We start from the raw sequence: 16163 nt of genomic DNA on the forward strand, positions 1-16163 counted from the left end.
TCATGGGGACAGGCACTAAGCAGGGCAGGGCCATGTAATAACTAATTGTTCTTAGATTAGGTCTATGATTACGTGTGAGCTCAAAATCCATCTGTACATCTATGTTTTGTATATTTTCCAGTTCAATTAAAAATATCATCATTATTTTGTTGAATGATATTGTAAATTATTCCCCTGTTCTATTCATATTTCCATTGTTTTTTAAGCCAAAATTCATGGATTATTGATTTGTATAGATTAACAATTTAGGTGCCTGGATTCTGTTGGCACAACGAGGGCTGGATAGAAGACAAAATTTTCAATGATGTGTGTTCATAAAGGTAGAACTAGACTAAATATGTCATAAAAACAGAATATGGAAATAGCACATATCTGGTAATCTTGATTTGTCATTTATTTGGCATCTTCAAGGCAAACATTTGAACCAAAGTTCACTGATAGTAGTTGTTTGCTTCTTGTCACACTAGGACATTTTAGCTTTAGGCCATGGGATTAGTTCGTTTACCTGCTACTGGTGAGTTTAAGAAAATCTAGTTTGTTCAACGCGAATTCCAACCCGATCCTTCTGGTGGGGCTTATGAGGCATGTGTGCTCCTCTATCTAAAGGACAGAGTCTTAAGTCCTGGTTTTGTGCAGTACAAAGCCTGGGTCACCAAGGGCAGAATAAACACTAGGTCAGTAGTGCCCACTTAGAGATATAATACAGAGTTTATTTCCCAATAGCAGGCTGCCTAGTAGAAACCTAGTGACCATCTCCGAGACAGACATGCCATCTACCCCATCACTTCTTGATGGGTTTTCAGTAAGCTTCACTAATTACTCTTGTAAGAGTGTTAAATAATTTGTAAATTAATGTTATATGGAAGGGACTAATTGCTCTTTCCCCTCTCGCTCCATCATGTGAAACTGACCCAGTTGGGGTGAGGCCTTATCTGAGTGGTTTTCCGATAGGCACACTAACTTGTTGCCTGAGACACCTGCGTAGTGTCATACAATATTTGTCTTTTTGTAATTGCCTAATTTCACTCAACATAATGGGTTCCAGGTCCATCCATGTCATGAAGTGTTTCATGGTGTCATCACTATTTTTTAGGGATGCATAATATTCCATGGACCTTTGTCCATTGTGTTATTGCTAAAGATTTTTCTCTAATGTGTGGGCTTTAGTTTTATTTTTTTGATTATGTCTATTGATATGTGTGGTAGTTATATAATATCCTGTCAACTTGAGGATATTAAGAATGAAGGGTACAAATGTGCTTGACACAGTGGATGTATGTATGGATTGTGATGAGTTGTACAAACCCCCAATAAAATGATTTTTTTTAAAAGTAGTGAAGGGGTGAGTCTAGCCTGTCAATCAAGTCACAGTCTGATGATGCCTTCTCTGAGGATTATGGGAACTTCCTCTCTTTCTTCCTCGAAGCGGGGCCACACACTCTCTCTCTTCTTTGTCTTCCTGTGGACAAGCCATGTGGAGCTACTCTGAGCAAGACCCGCACAGGCAGCCCTGCGATGTTTCCATTGTCATTGGATCCACAAGAGCCTTCACTCATGGGCATGTGATCTTTCTGCATTCGGCATCATTGTGAGTGGCAACGTGAGTTTGAGGAGGAATTTATGGACTTGTATCAGACATATGGCCTACTATTGTACTTACAGACTTGATCTGGATAGGCTGGGATGTTTTCTGCACATACAATTGCTTTTTATATACATATAAAACTCTCTGACACATATGTGAGTGTCTCTGGATTTGTTTCTTTAGTCAACCCAGTCTAACACAATAAGCATACGGGTTTTATTTTCAGTTGGTTCCAATCCTCTTTTTGCCTTCCGTTGTGTGCGATTCCTTCATTATACTTGCTAACACTATATGCCCTGCAATAGGCCCCATACATTTTTCCTAATTTTCACATTGATGATCCTTATAGCTCCAGGTTTATCTATTAGGTATGCAATGCATTTTGAGTTCACTTTTGTACATAGATAGAGGTATGAGTCTTGTTTCATTCCTCTGCATATGGTGATCCATTTTTTCCAAAACCATGTGATGAAGAGGCTGCCCAGATCCCATTTGATAAATTTCGGTCCTTTTTTGAGAATCAGTTGCCTGTGGTTGGATGCCTTTACTTCTAGCTTTTCAGTTTCTATTCTGTTCCATTGGTCTATATATCTCTCATTGTCCTAGTATCAAGATATTCTGACTACTGTGGTTATGTATAAATATGGAGGTCAGATAGTGCCTCCTACCTGCTTCTTCCGTTTAATGATTTCTTTGCTTATCCTAAGTCTCTTCCTTCTGCATATGAAGTCGGTAATCCATTTCTCCATTTCTTTAAAGAATGCAGTTGGGATTTGGATGAGAATTGTGTTGTAGTTATAAATTGATTTACGTAATATTGACATTTGCAAAATAATAACTCTTCTTACCCAGTAATGGGATTCAAATAATTTAACAATTGGTTCACTGCCCTAATGACCAATGTAAGTATAAAAATGATATACCAAAAGGTAGTTTATTATTTCATACAGTTAATACTTCAATAGGAACAATAATATAGGTACATAAATGATTATTTTATAAGAAAGAGTTGTGAAATATTAATGAAGAGATATTAAATATCTGATAAAACAATTAAATATTAATGAAAATATTAAATAACACCTGATGAAGAAAAACCTGTTGAGACATTTCCATGTTGCTTCTTGATTGTAGTCTTCACTTGCAATAGTCTTCTCTTTTAACTGAGCATGATCCTCTGAGGGATTTTTCCTTAACTATCTTTTAACTGTAGGAAGAGGACCCCATTCTTTTAGATGTAGGTCAATTATACAATAATGATATTGTATAATTTGTGTTTGATATGTTAGCAACGGTTGACTTCTCTTCTCTGAAAATATGTCCATCTTTGAAAATCTCTTTCTGCTTCTGCTGAACTTACAGCAATTGTTCTGACAATAGTTTTAGCTCTTTGGAGACTTTAAGGAATTGCATAATTCACTCATAGTATCTTGTGGAAACTTGTCCCATACACAAAACTGAAAGGAATGACAGCATATCACCCTTTGCTTGTTTGGCACTTTGTCTGTTTATGTTATATGTTTGTTTACTGAAGTAACAAACACAAGGGACTAAAAAATGTAGTATTACGTCAAAAGTATGATGTGCTTTATGAATGGATAAGTATTAATAGCACATTTTTGTCTAATTTTTTATACTTATGGATGGAATGAACATTACTACCAGTGCTTAGAATACCCTGCTGCACAGATGAACATTAAAGAAGAAAGGAATGTAAATTTGTGATTTACACACTGGGCGACAGCCTAGCTGCCTACCTTAGAGAGAATCCTGATTACAAGTGCTATTTTAACAACAAAAACCTTAGGTGTCAGTTCTCCAAAACTGGTGCGAACTGGCTGAATCCCACCACTGTTCTTAGCTATGGATTTGGAATATTTTTCTGTTAATATCGCTCTTTTGGTTTCTTGTAGTCATGCCCAGTAGCTGTCTTTATACAGGTCTTTTGCTTCTTTGGCTAGGTTTTAAATCATTCAAATTTTAAATAAATAGTCAATAAGAGCATTTTCCTTTGGTGATGCTTTGGGCTGCTAACTGTAGGTCCCAGGTTCAAAACCACCAGCCACTCCTCTGGAGAAAGATGGGACTTTCTACTCCCCTATAGTGGAGTGCATATTCACTTGATGGCAGTGGATTTGCTTTTGGTTTTGTCTCTCCTTTTGGCGTTCTTTGTGGTGCAAACATTAACATGCTCAGCTACTCAGAAATGTCAGAGGCGTGAGTCTATTCTGAGGTGTCCCCAAAGACAGACTTTTAAATTTATTTCCCCCCAAAATGACCAATGAGAATCCTATGGAGTCTAGTTCTAGTCTACTCTCACACACCTGGAGTCATCATGGGCCAGGATCCATCTGATGGCTGCTGAGTACTAGTATACCACCCTTCTCTATCAATGAGGAAACTTGGGTTCTAGATGACAAATAATAAGTCAGAAAGCCACCACCTATCAGGAAAGCTTGACTTGAATTTTTATTGATTTAAATTCTATCAGTGCTCGTGGTATTTTAAAATCCTTTCTAAAAATTGTTTCAATGTTTTCGCTTCTTTGTGTGTGGCAAATGAACTTTGTTATGGATTTATTTATTCTAATTTGTCAGAGGCTTTGAGATAGTTTCTCTTTGTTAGGAATCTTGTTGAATCAGTAATTCTATTTTTTTTCTGTAGAAGTAATCTAAGCTGAGTGTAAGAAGAAAGTTAATACTTGGGATTTGCAACCAGGGCACTTTTAGATTTTTTTATCTTTATTTTTACTTCCACTGCCTACCCCAGCCCAGAAAGATTGTGAGAGGCAAAGAATTAAGAGTGCAACTGGTGCAGACAGGAGGAGCAGTCTTATGTACTGTGCTATATGGCATCGGAATTCAATGAGGATTGGACCTGGGTGACGAACCGGGCCTTAATTCTGGCACTAAAAGTTTAGTGCGTACTTGGCCAATCCTCTGAAGTATTGGAGGTTAATGAAGACTCTTTATTGGAGATGCTGGGTTCCTCTAGAGGTGAGAATTTTGAAATTGTCGGAGTCCCTCACCAACAGGGTTTTGTATCATTTGTGTCTTATTAGTGTCTTATTACAAATGGATCAATAAGCAAGCCAAGATGTATCAAAATAGTGGGGTGAGCATAACTTTAACAATGGATCCTTACCTTTTAGCTAAATGCTGGTATCACCTCTCTGCTCCCAGTAGGGGACCCCTGTGGTAGAGTGAGTTGCGCAGCTTGAAAGCACGTGAAACCATCAGCTGCTGCTCCTTGGGATATTGATAAGGCTTTCTCCTCCTGCAACAATTTGCAGTCGCAGAAACCCACAGGAGCCGTGCTGCTCTATCCTATAAGGTCACTATGGGTTGGCATGGACTTGATGGTAGTGAGACTTCCAATGAGTATTTAATAAACTTTCAAAGCGAAGTGTTGAAGAATTTACAAAGTTGACGCTCCTTCATGCATGCATGGGGTGACATTCTAATGAATCAAATCACATCCTTTTCTGTAAAAAGCCCCAGTGGTGTAGTGGTTCAGAGTTCAAACCCAGCAGTCACTGCATGGAAGAAAAACGTGACAGTGCATTTTCATAAATTTTATAACTGTGAAAACCTTATATATTATAGTCTTACTCTGTGCCAAAGGGTCTCTAAGAGCCAGAATTTACTCCACAGCAATGATGGTGGTTTTGATGTGGCTGTTTAATTTCTTTGATATATGCTTTCTACATGGGTGACAACTGTGAAGGCTAGCCTGGTTGCAAAACCATTTCACTCTATTCTTTATTTTTCCCATAGCCTAAGCTGATCTATGAAAAATGGCACACTAATCATATGTGCAAATGTTTTATAGAAAAGAAAAACTGGCACTAATAGAATCTTATGTATTTGAATAAGGATAAATACGCCTATAAAACTGGCATTGGATAAGACCCACTCAAAACCCAAATCTGCTGCCCGGGAGCAGAGTCTGCCTCAGACAACCCTCTAGGACCGTGTAGAATTGCCCACGAGGGTTTCCACGGCTGTCATTTCTACAGAAACAGTAAAACATGCCAACCCTCCCTGTGCCCTGCAGAGAAGCAGGTGAATTTGAACTGCCAACCTTTGGGTTATCTGCTGAGCATTTAACCATGGTGCCCCCCAGGGATCCTTCTGCTGAAGCCCATACTAAGACATTTCTAATGCCACACATTTTAAAGTTAGGTGCCAGACACCCAAACTAGTTCTTGTAAAAGGGATTGTAAGGATCATGACCAGTAACTGATTCCTGTCATCAAGTTTCAGAGAGAAAGAAAGGGAGAAGATGGTAGATACCTATGTTAGCATGTGTCTGTGATGCTCTCAGCTCATGTGAGATTTGTCAATGTTCTGATTTCAAAATGTATACACATCCAGACACAATATGAATTTTAGAAATTCATTTAGAATTTTGATGATTTAGAAATATGTCTCCCTTAAAAGGATCTCTCTACAGGTTATTTGAAACTGCCCTCTAGTTGGTCCTGACTCAAAGCAACTCCATAGAAGAGGGTACACTTGCCTCAGTGGGATTCCACTCTTTACAAGAGTGGAAATCCTCATTTTCTGCTCTGAAGTGGCTGGGGGTTTATAACTGGCCCTTAGCAGCCTGCCATGTAACCACTGTGCCAACAGGATTAGAAACCTGAAAACTCATTACTTATTTAGAAATTTTCTAATTCAGAATCATGTGAGCTATGTGAAAAATGTAAACAACCTTGAAATTGACTTTGACCCTGCATGATGTGATACAAGAAAACATAGTTAATCCTGGCAAACTCTCCTCGTTCTCTAACCTTGGAGAGAAGATATGGCGTCCATCTCATCTCTAGCCTTGGAGAGAAGATAGAACAAGCTAATCTTTGGTTTTTATGCTGGCCTTTATTGGTGAAATAAAAGTGAAAACTTCATATACACTGATATTCTGTTGACTCACCGACAGAGCAGAGCTAGAACCTTCTTCTAGAGTCTGACTCTTTGAAGATTGAAACTTTGAACTGAACCACACTGTAGCTATAATGATTAATTCTGAGCCTCTCCTTCTAAATAAATACGGTGAGGTTTTGAATGCTTTACTATGCCTACCCTGCAATCAACTAAGTGAGTGTGCATGTGGGGAAAAAAAAGCATTTATTTACTCATAATTAAGATTAAAGTCCTACCAGACAAACTACTTGATACTCAAGATGACCATCTGGTACGGGGCCCAAATGGAAGAAGCTCTGTAGGGACTGTCATCACTGTTGTGATGTGCCAGGAAGTCAGTTGCAACTCATAATGGCCCCTGTGTCAACCTTATGATTGTCCTGTGCTTGAGCCCACGGTTGCTGCCACCATGTCAGTCAATTCATCACCTCGAGGGCCTTCCATCTTTTTTGCTGGACTTCTATTTTACTGTGCATGCTATGGTTCTCCGGGGATAGGTCTCTCCTGCCAACATGATCAAAGCCCATTAGATCCACCCCCCACCCACCTGGAAGTCTGGCCCAGGCATCCGGGCCTCCCCAGGCCGCTCCACTCTCTCCCTCCCACCCCTGGTCAACCCAGGTCTTGGGGAGGGGGTGGGTGGGTGGAGAGACTCTTAGGATCATTCTGGCCATACTTCTGCAAAGACGGATTTGTTTCTCTGTTTACCAGTTCATGGTGCTTTCCATATTTTTCCTTTGCACGACAATTCAAATGCCTCAATTCTTACTTCGTTATCTTTATCCAATGGCCAACTTTCACATACATTTGAGGCAATTGAAAATACCATGGCTTGGGTTAGGCACACCTTTGTCCTCAAAGTATCATCCTTGCCTCTCAATACTCTATAAATAGATCTTGTGCAGCTGATTTGCCTAATGCAACTCATCTTTTGCTCTCTTGACTGCTGATTCCATGAGCATTGATTGTCCATTCAAGGAAGATAAAATCCTGCCAACGTCAATCTTTCCTACATTTATCATGATGTCATCTACTGATCCAGTGTGATATATTGGTCTTCTTCTTAAAAAAAATCATTTTATTGGGGACTCTTACAGCTCTTCTAATAATGCATTCATCCATTGTGTCAAGTACATTTGTACATATATTACCATCATCCTTTTCAAAATATTTTTTTTCTACATGAACTCTTGGTATCAGCTCCTCGTTTTTTCCTCCCTCCCCAACCCTCCCACCCTCATGAACCCTTGATAGCTTACAAATTATTATTATATCTTACATTGACTGCTGTCTCCCTTCACCCATGTTTCTGTTGTTTGTCACGCTGGGTGAGGTGGGAGTTATACATCGATCATTTCCCCCTTTCTCATCCCACCTTCCCCCTTGCTTCATGGTATCATTATTGTTCCTCTATCTATCCTGGATTCCCTGTGTTGAGAGCTCTTATCTGTGCCGGTGTACCTGGATTTGTAAGGTAGAACTAAGGTCACGATAGTGGGGGTGGGGGGTGGGGAGGAAGCATTACAGAACTAGAGACATGTTCTAAGTTTCGTTGGTGCTATACTGCACCCTGGCTGGCTCATCCCTTCCTTGTGATCCTTCTGGAGGGGATGGCCAGATATTGGTCTTCTTTGTATTGAGCTGCAGTCCACACTTGTGCTGCTAGTTGGATGGTTTTGTGTCAAGTAGACACTCATGGCTTGAGATGGAGTCAAACCTGTCCATTAAATGGTAACTTGAAGCTATCTCCTGAGGGGGAGGGGGGGAAGGCAGCCTCCGGTATAAAAGCAAGGGGCTCTGGGTTCTGCTCTCTCCTTCTGCCACTTCATTTTCCTCCTTACTGGCATTTCATTAGGACTCTGTGTTTGCCTCCAGGCGTTACCCCATGTGGGCCACTGCACCCTGTGAGCCTCAGGCACCCTGCCATGTTTTCAGCAGCCAAGGACCCACTGACTTTGCACCCACTGATCTATGATCATCTTGGTTCCCTTTGATTGCATCACCAATGGGCAACTGCGTGAGTGAAGAGGGCCCTGGCCTACATGGACTTCTGGACCTGAGTTGGACTGGGCTGGGATTCCTTCTTTTGAGAGAAGATTATTTGTTGATATAGCACTCTTTCTTCTACATATATGGGTGTCACTGGGATTGTTTCTCTAGATCATTCGGCTCAAGAAAATTATGAAGGCGGCAGTCCTTGATCTTCATCAGCAAGTACTTCAAGGCCTCTGTGCTTTCAGCAAGCAAGGTTGTGCCATGTGTATATCTCAGGTTGTCAATCAGTCTTCCTCTAATCTTGGTGCCACATTTTTCTTCATATAAGCCAGCTTCTCTGATTATTTGCTCAGTATATAGAGCAAATTTAACAAGTATGGTGAAAGGATACACCCTGACATACATCGTTTCTGATTGTAAACCATGCAGTATTCCCTTGTTCACTTCTCACAGCTGCCTCTTGTTCCAGGGACAAGTTCTGAATGAGCACAACAAAGTGTTCTATAACTCACGTTCTTATCAATGATATCCACGGTTTATTATGGTCCCTTCATTCGAATACCTTGGTGTAGTCAATAAAATGCAAGTAAATATCTTTCTGACACTCTCTGCTTTAAGCCAGATTCTGTCTGACACCCTCAATGGTATCCCGTGTTCCAAGTCGTCTTCTGAATCCAGCCTAAAGTTCCGTCAGTTCCCTGTCAATGTACTGCTGGAACTGGTATTGGATGATCTTCAGCAAAATTTTATTTGTGTGGGATATCAATGATATTGTTTTGTAGTTTGAGCATTTGTTAGGTAACCTTTCTTTGGAATGGGCATAAATCTGCATCTCTTTCGATCAGTTAGCCAAGCAGCCCCCTTCCAAATTGACTTCATGGTAATTGCAAGGCCAGCATTGGCAGCAGAATTGGCTGCATTTGTTGCTGCATTGACAATGGCAACTAACAAGGGATATTTAGTTCTAGAAACAACAGTGTAGATTACAATAGTGCCAAATTAATCATGCGGCTCTGAGATTAGATATTAGAATCCTTGTCATGGATATAAGTGTAATTTAATTTCTCCCACCAGCAGTGAGAAAAATCGTGCCTGTGACTGGCTTCTGCACCGGTGTGGTCATGCTTTTGGGAAATGAAAGCCATGTGGTTTTGATGTTGGCAGACAAAACCACATACACAATTGTGACTGAAAGCAATTTGACAAGGAAAACAATGGTAGCCCAGATACTTAATTAGTTCTTGTTTTGTACATGAACGCCCTTGTGGTGATTCCCAGGACTCTGAAGTATGCTGGAGGTCTCTATGTGCTGGGCTCGTGAGCCCCGTGGTGGACAGTGGAAATGAGCCATTCTGCAGGAGAACGCCTGGGCGTTTTACTCCCCACGGTCACAGTCGCAGAGCCCCACCGAGGGCTGCTGTGCACCAGCATCGGCGTGACGGCAGTGGGTTTGGTTTGGTTTCTTGAGCTCTCAAACAAAGACAAAGAACACATACACAGGAGGAAGGAAACTATTGCTCTGTGGTTTTGTGCTTGAATAGCCTCCAATTGCAGATCATATGTAAGAGTGGCGGCTCTTGAAGGCAATGAAGTCTGTAAATGCAATGCTGAGTCAAACACTCAGGTGAGGGGACGTGGCTCAGAGAGGGGAGCTCTTTTGGCGTGCCACAAAACGTGGAGCAGCAGCCAGAGGGGCCTCTGGAGGGCCTTAGGTAGGAAGGAACAACTTTTGATTGCAGGGAAGGCTTTTGTTTGAGCTGTGGTTTCGGTAGCTTTCCCCAATCTAACATGCACTTTTCAAACGTTTCAAGGACTTCTGGATCATTTCATGGAGATAGCACATCGTAAAGTGTACGCTTAGAGCCAGTTTCAGATTCTTAAAACTGAGGTTATACAGCTTTGGAGGAAGTCAAGGTTTGCCTAGCATGTGATTTACTGAACTAGCTGTACCATTGGTTATAGGATGCTTTTCTGGGATGGATTCTAGTCCCCGCATGGCTGGGACTCAACTCTTCAACCAACCAAATGGAGTGCTGGAAGGACGGAGTGTAAAAATATGAGCCTGGACCTGGACCCGATGGGAGCTGCAGAGCTTAGGGTCCTTACCATAATGTTGTTTTGACCAACAGAAATTGGTTGAAAGCACCCTGTTTCCTTTTTGTCCCTTCTGCCATTAGACTCCTTGCTATTTTTTTCTTTTCTTTTCTTCTATACCTGATGGGGTTACTTTTCTTTGGTCAAACCGCAGGTGTGGGATTTTGAGAAATGCTCTAGGATGAGATGCTATCTACAATCCACAACACTACCAAGAGATATATTTGTTGTTTGCCTGCTCCTCCGACCCCCTCACCTCTTTGCTTCCTAACACATTTTCCCCCCATGACTATTTTTCTTCCCTTCACGGCAGACAAGAGCTGCCCACAGCTTTTCCCCAGAGTCATCCGCAGCGTAGTCTTGGAGAGGAGTTAATGTCTTCCATGTCTACTTGACAGGAACTGGAACATTTTTCAACTCTAGCAAAACTGATCTTTGCCACCCAATATTCACCACTCATCTCCTCTGTCTCAAATAAGCCATCTTAGTGATAGTCAATGGGCAAGGGGCAGGGTGGGCAGAGGGTACTGCTATCAAAGCAGTTTTCACTTTCACATTTGCTTTTTACATGGCACACAGGAAAGTTTTCTTGTGAGAGTCTTTTTCAGAGAAATGAAAAATATTACTCCCACAATTTATGTGATCCAAAGCAACTCACCGAGCAAATTTTCAGTCATCAGAAAAGCAAGGACCAGACAAATATGGCACTTGTACCTTGCTCAATGAAAAACAGTGGAAAATGTTAAAAACAAAATATGTAAAGGGTTGCCTTGCTTTATCTAACCAACCTGCCCTTACCCAGTATGCATTTGTATCCAGTGTCCACATTACACTGTGCCCTCATTACCAAACTGTTTGAACTAACGCTTGGAAGCGATTTTAAAGCTTTTGTGCAGCAAAATGCCAGTTCTTGTTTTTAGGTGCTATCCTGCCCAGATTCTTCTTGCAGTCAATAGTGTTGAGAGCTTCATTGATTGAAGCTCTGACCTCATTGTAAAAATCAAAAAGCCTGGATGATTATCCAAAGCCTATAGGAACTTAATCACGTTGCTTTAGTCATGGAAATAAGCCAGGATTCCACAATCAGCTTTCCAAGTAAGCTATCTGTCGATCCAGGTTGAGAGAGGATAATGTGATCCTTTTTAAATCAGACCTGCCTTCCAGTGCAGTGAGGAGTTTCTTTCAGCTAAGTTTAGGCAGCATGTAAGGGGAAGGTCCTTGTTGCTAACCTAAGTACTATTTCAAATTTCCAAGAGTTGCTACTACACGGATCTAGTTTAGACTTTAAAATAGTCAAAAGTCACTTCACAATAAGTAAATAGTACTTTCTTTATAGTCTTAAAGAAAAGTTTTCATTTAAAAATAAATACAGCTCTTCATAATTTTATAACACTGAATTGATATTTTAATTATAATAACTTTATGCAAACAACACACTGCTTATTCATTTTGGGGGTACACTGTACACACTCTACTCACATTAGTTTCCTATGCACTTTTCTGTATGTATATGAATATGCACACTTTTCATGTGGGCAGGCTCTAATTTAAGGTGACCAGATTTTAACATTGGTAAAGTGTGACACCATTGATAAAACTCATATCCTGGTGAAATAGCCACATGGCAGCTGAAAACCATATGCCCTAGCTTGTCCTTCATTCTTTCCCCAAATCGGGACTTTTTTAAAAACACTGCGGGACACAGGAGAAATTGCAAAAAATCAAGACTGTCCTGCCTAAAGAGGGATGTCTGGTTACCTTACTCTAGGTAGAACTATGGTAAATTGTTAAGCTTTTAATGAATGCTAATCCATTCTTTAATGGCAGATGTATATGATCATTTGCTTTTTCTCTTATTCAAGCCTGAACTATTCCTGGATCCCATTCCCTCTGTTGTTCCGGCCAATTAGATGTCAGGAAATTATGGTCAGAAAGCTTACTGCCCCCTTTTTTGAGGTACGGACAGTTTGATAAGAGCCCAGGCGGACTCATTATTGTACATGTGTTACCTGGATGCCTTCGTGCTGTGGTGGGGACTGGACTGTGGCCAGAGAGATTTTATGACCCTCGCACCGAAAATATTGTCTCTCTGGCTCTTTAAGCAATGCCCAACCTTTCTTTCAGTCTAAAATAAATAGCTGTGTTTCTCACCTTTACCTTTGACATTACCGAGATTCTGCTTTGTGCTTGTTTTGTGAGTTGTCTGTGATGTGGCTCCAACCCTGTGATATGGCTACGTGGACGATGTTGGATATGGCAGAGTCCTCGTTGTGACTATTGCACTGATCCGTCCTGTTGAGGGATTGCCTCGTTTTCAATGACCCTGTACTTTACCAAGAATGTCCCAATGACAGGTCCAAAGTGAGCGAGGCAAAGTTTCAGTTCACCGTTCTCTCTTCTAATTATCATTCCAGGTTCTTTTTTTTTTAACAATTCAAAAATTTTAATGAAATTTGGCTACTGGGCATGTAATAATCCACAGGGCTAAATAGTTTACACAGGATTATAATAGAAATTTAAAATAGAATAGATGCTGAAGTAAATGTTACATATTGTCATCACTAGACTCATCTTCCTCCTTCAAAGATTCCTTAGTATATTTCTCTGCTTCTTCCCTTAAATCTTTTGGGACTATTTCAGGTCTTCCTTTGGTAAATTCACCAGCCCAGCTGAGCTCTAGTTCAAAAGCTTTATTCTTAACTTCATCATGCACTACGTGCGTCATGCACAATTCAACCTCTTTAACAACATCACAGCATGTCATTTCCTTCATCTGAAGCATCTCAATGTCTGTTTTTGCAGCTTGCCTCGCTTTACAAATAGCACAACCCCAATAACCGTAAGAAACAACTGCTGGGTCAGTCATGTAGGACTGTGCACCATCATGCACACTGTGAGACCCTAACATAAAACTGCAGCCAAAAGGTCTGCCCGCACTGTAGAGTGCATATGCATGTACATCCGTGGCCACTCTGTCTGCAAGATGCTTTAGTGGGGTGTTACAGCCAACATTTGATCTGAGTTTGGAAGCTTCTTCTCTTGCTATGGCTGCTCAAGAATGAGCATCTGCCAAGCACCAGTGACTGCCCTTCCAACATGCGAGCAACATTCAAAAGCCGTTTGCTGGAACCTTCTTCATAGAGTTTAGAGAGGACTCATTTCTCTACCCCAAAGACAACACCATCTTTACATGGGATTCCAACAGCTGTACTTCTCTTTTCCACAGCCTTCATAGCATATTCCACTGGAAAAACTCTTCCATTGAGTGAGAATGTAGAGGTTGATAGGTCAAACCCACTCCCAATAGAGCTTATCGTGCTTAAAACCTATCATTCCAGTTTCAGTTCATCTAAAACAGATTTGTTCATTCTTCTGGCCGTCACGATATACTCAAAATTCTTTCCCATACCACGGTTTAAATACATCAAAATGTCTTACCTCTTCCTTTCTAATCCTCCAGCATTCACATGCATCTGAAGCAATTGAAGACCATGGCTTTTTATAAATGTAAATAAAGACAACACGGCACTTGCCAATTCAGCTTTTTTTTTTTGCAGACAGTTCAATTAGCTCGATTGCATCAATCTTGTGATTGGCCCATCTACTTCCTTTCTTTTATATTTACATTGGATAGTATTGTTTACTCACTCATGCTCACTGCCTGACTCTCTGCCTCCTGGTTTCTCTCTCTCTCTCTCTCTCTTTTCTACTCTCTTACAGTACTGTTTTATAGGTTAAATGAATCCTCAATAATCAAATCCAATGGTCACATTTTTGGTCCTTTCTGTTACCTCTTTCTCTAGGACATTTGATCATTATTTCTTCTGCTTGACTCTCGATAATCTTAGTTTCTGAGACAATGTATTCTCTTCATTATCTCTGACTTCTGTGAACATCATCCCTGGGACTCTTTAGGGGCCCGCATCAAGTGCTACTACTGTATTCCAGGTCCCCAGAAGCTCTCACTTGGACAACCTTAACTGATTTAAACTGATTCTTTCTTTAAGCATCATTGTTCTTTTTAGATGCCATCTCACATGAAGCAATCTATCTAACATTGAAAGCGATTATTACTCCCCTGTTTACTAAGTTTAGTAATAACAATTGCCTTTAAGATAACTTTTTTTTAAAGATAACTTTAAAGTACTTTTACAGCTACAAAGAGGAAACCAAGCCTGAGATTTCTGTCTTACTGACTGTCTTCTCTTTCAGGAGAATTGTCCCAAACCACTGTTTAATAACTTGCAAAGCATATCGCAAATCCATAGTGATGACAGAATATGTCAAGCACAGAAGTTTAGTACTACTACAGGACAGATAATGAGGACCTTAGCCTGCTATATTAAGCAGTTCACATTTTACTCACTAAAGATTTATTGACTAATTTCAAGCAGAAGATTATTAGCATGTCAGTTTTATATTCAAGAATATCCATTCTTAAAATGGCATAGTATTTCTGGAAAGCAATTTGTATAATGTATGTTAAAATAATTAAGGTACTATAGCGTTATGATTAAAAAAGGTATTTGAATATATTTATATGAAATTACTACAATGAAAGGTTGAAATACAGAAGAAATAAAAGGCAATTGATGGAGTCATTTGCCTGGATGTGGGATAGTAGTTGAGAGATTAGCTTGGACAGAGCAGACACTTCAACTTAAGACAATAGGGTAGAGGGATAAGTAGAAGGATTTGCTTTGATATCAGGGCAGGTGCAAGCAGTTTCATTGTTTAAGAATAATAAGGGAGGTGTTGGCAGATGGGTCTTCAATGAGCTTTCGGAATAACAGCTGAGGAAAATTAGAGAGGACTCTTGGGCAGTGTTAAAAGATTATTTGACATAGGAGATCATCCATTTCACTACAATACTGGCTTGCCATAGAACTGGCGCTCCTGGACAAGGAAAGCCGAAGGCAGCGGTTAGGTTGGGCAGGTACAGGACTGGCATTTTGTCAGGTGAGGAGGGCACGGGGACGGGGTGAGAAGTGTCGATAGATAGCCTGTGAAACATCACAAGATCTAGCTGCAGATGAGTTCACTTGCACAGATTCAGAATTATGATTGGTACACCAAGTATCAGCCCCTCATGCTAATAATCTTCAGTGGTTCCTAATTGCTTCGCATGTTAATGCAATCGATTGGTAATCAGCTGTAATGTCCTCCAACTGTTAGCTCTCTTTTCTCTAACAGTTGTTGATGTTTGGAAAGGGACAAGCAGTGGCAGAACTGGAATGAATGATGAGGACGACGAGAATTCAGTTCCTTTCTAATGTTCCATAGCTTTTTACTCGATGGGTCTTGATCAATTACTTGGACAAGGAGGGTAAGTTTTTGAGCGCTTCGTTGACTTTCAAAATAAACCCCTAAGTATCACCTAGCTTTTGCATATGAGGGGACAAGGCTCACAGGGTTTGGATAACATGAGAGCAACAGTAGTAATTGTGACACTAATCATAACATTCATAGATGATGAGATGAATGATCACATAAATACCAGGCCACGTAGATAGTGTTATTGGCATTTTATTGAAGAGTTCATCACAGTTCAGAGAGTGAAATTA

The 16163-nt window shown here is 40.4% G+C and overlaps 1 pseudogene; it reads right to left on the reverse strand.

Moving 5' to 3' along the window:
* Positions 1 to 13133: 13133 nt before the first annotated feature.
* Positions 13134 to 14865, reverse strand: LOC101648855 (annotated as a pseudogene).
* Between the last annotated feature and the right edge of the window lie 1298 nt (positions 14866 to 16163).

The sequence above is a fragment of the Echinops telfairi genome, unplaced genomic scaffold (genome assembly GCF_000313985.2).
Source record: "Echinops telfairi isolate 266 unplaced genomic scaffold, ASM31398v2 ScPeMD7_3533;HRSCAF=4204_0, whole genome shotgun sequence".
Classification (NCBI taxonomy): domain Eukaryota; kingdom Metazoa; phylum Chordata; class Mammalia; order Afrosoricida; family Tenrecidae; genus Echinops; species Echinops telfairi.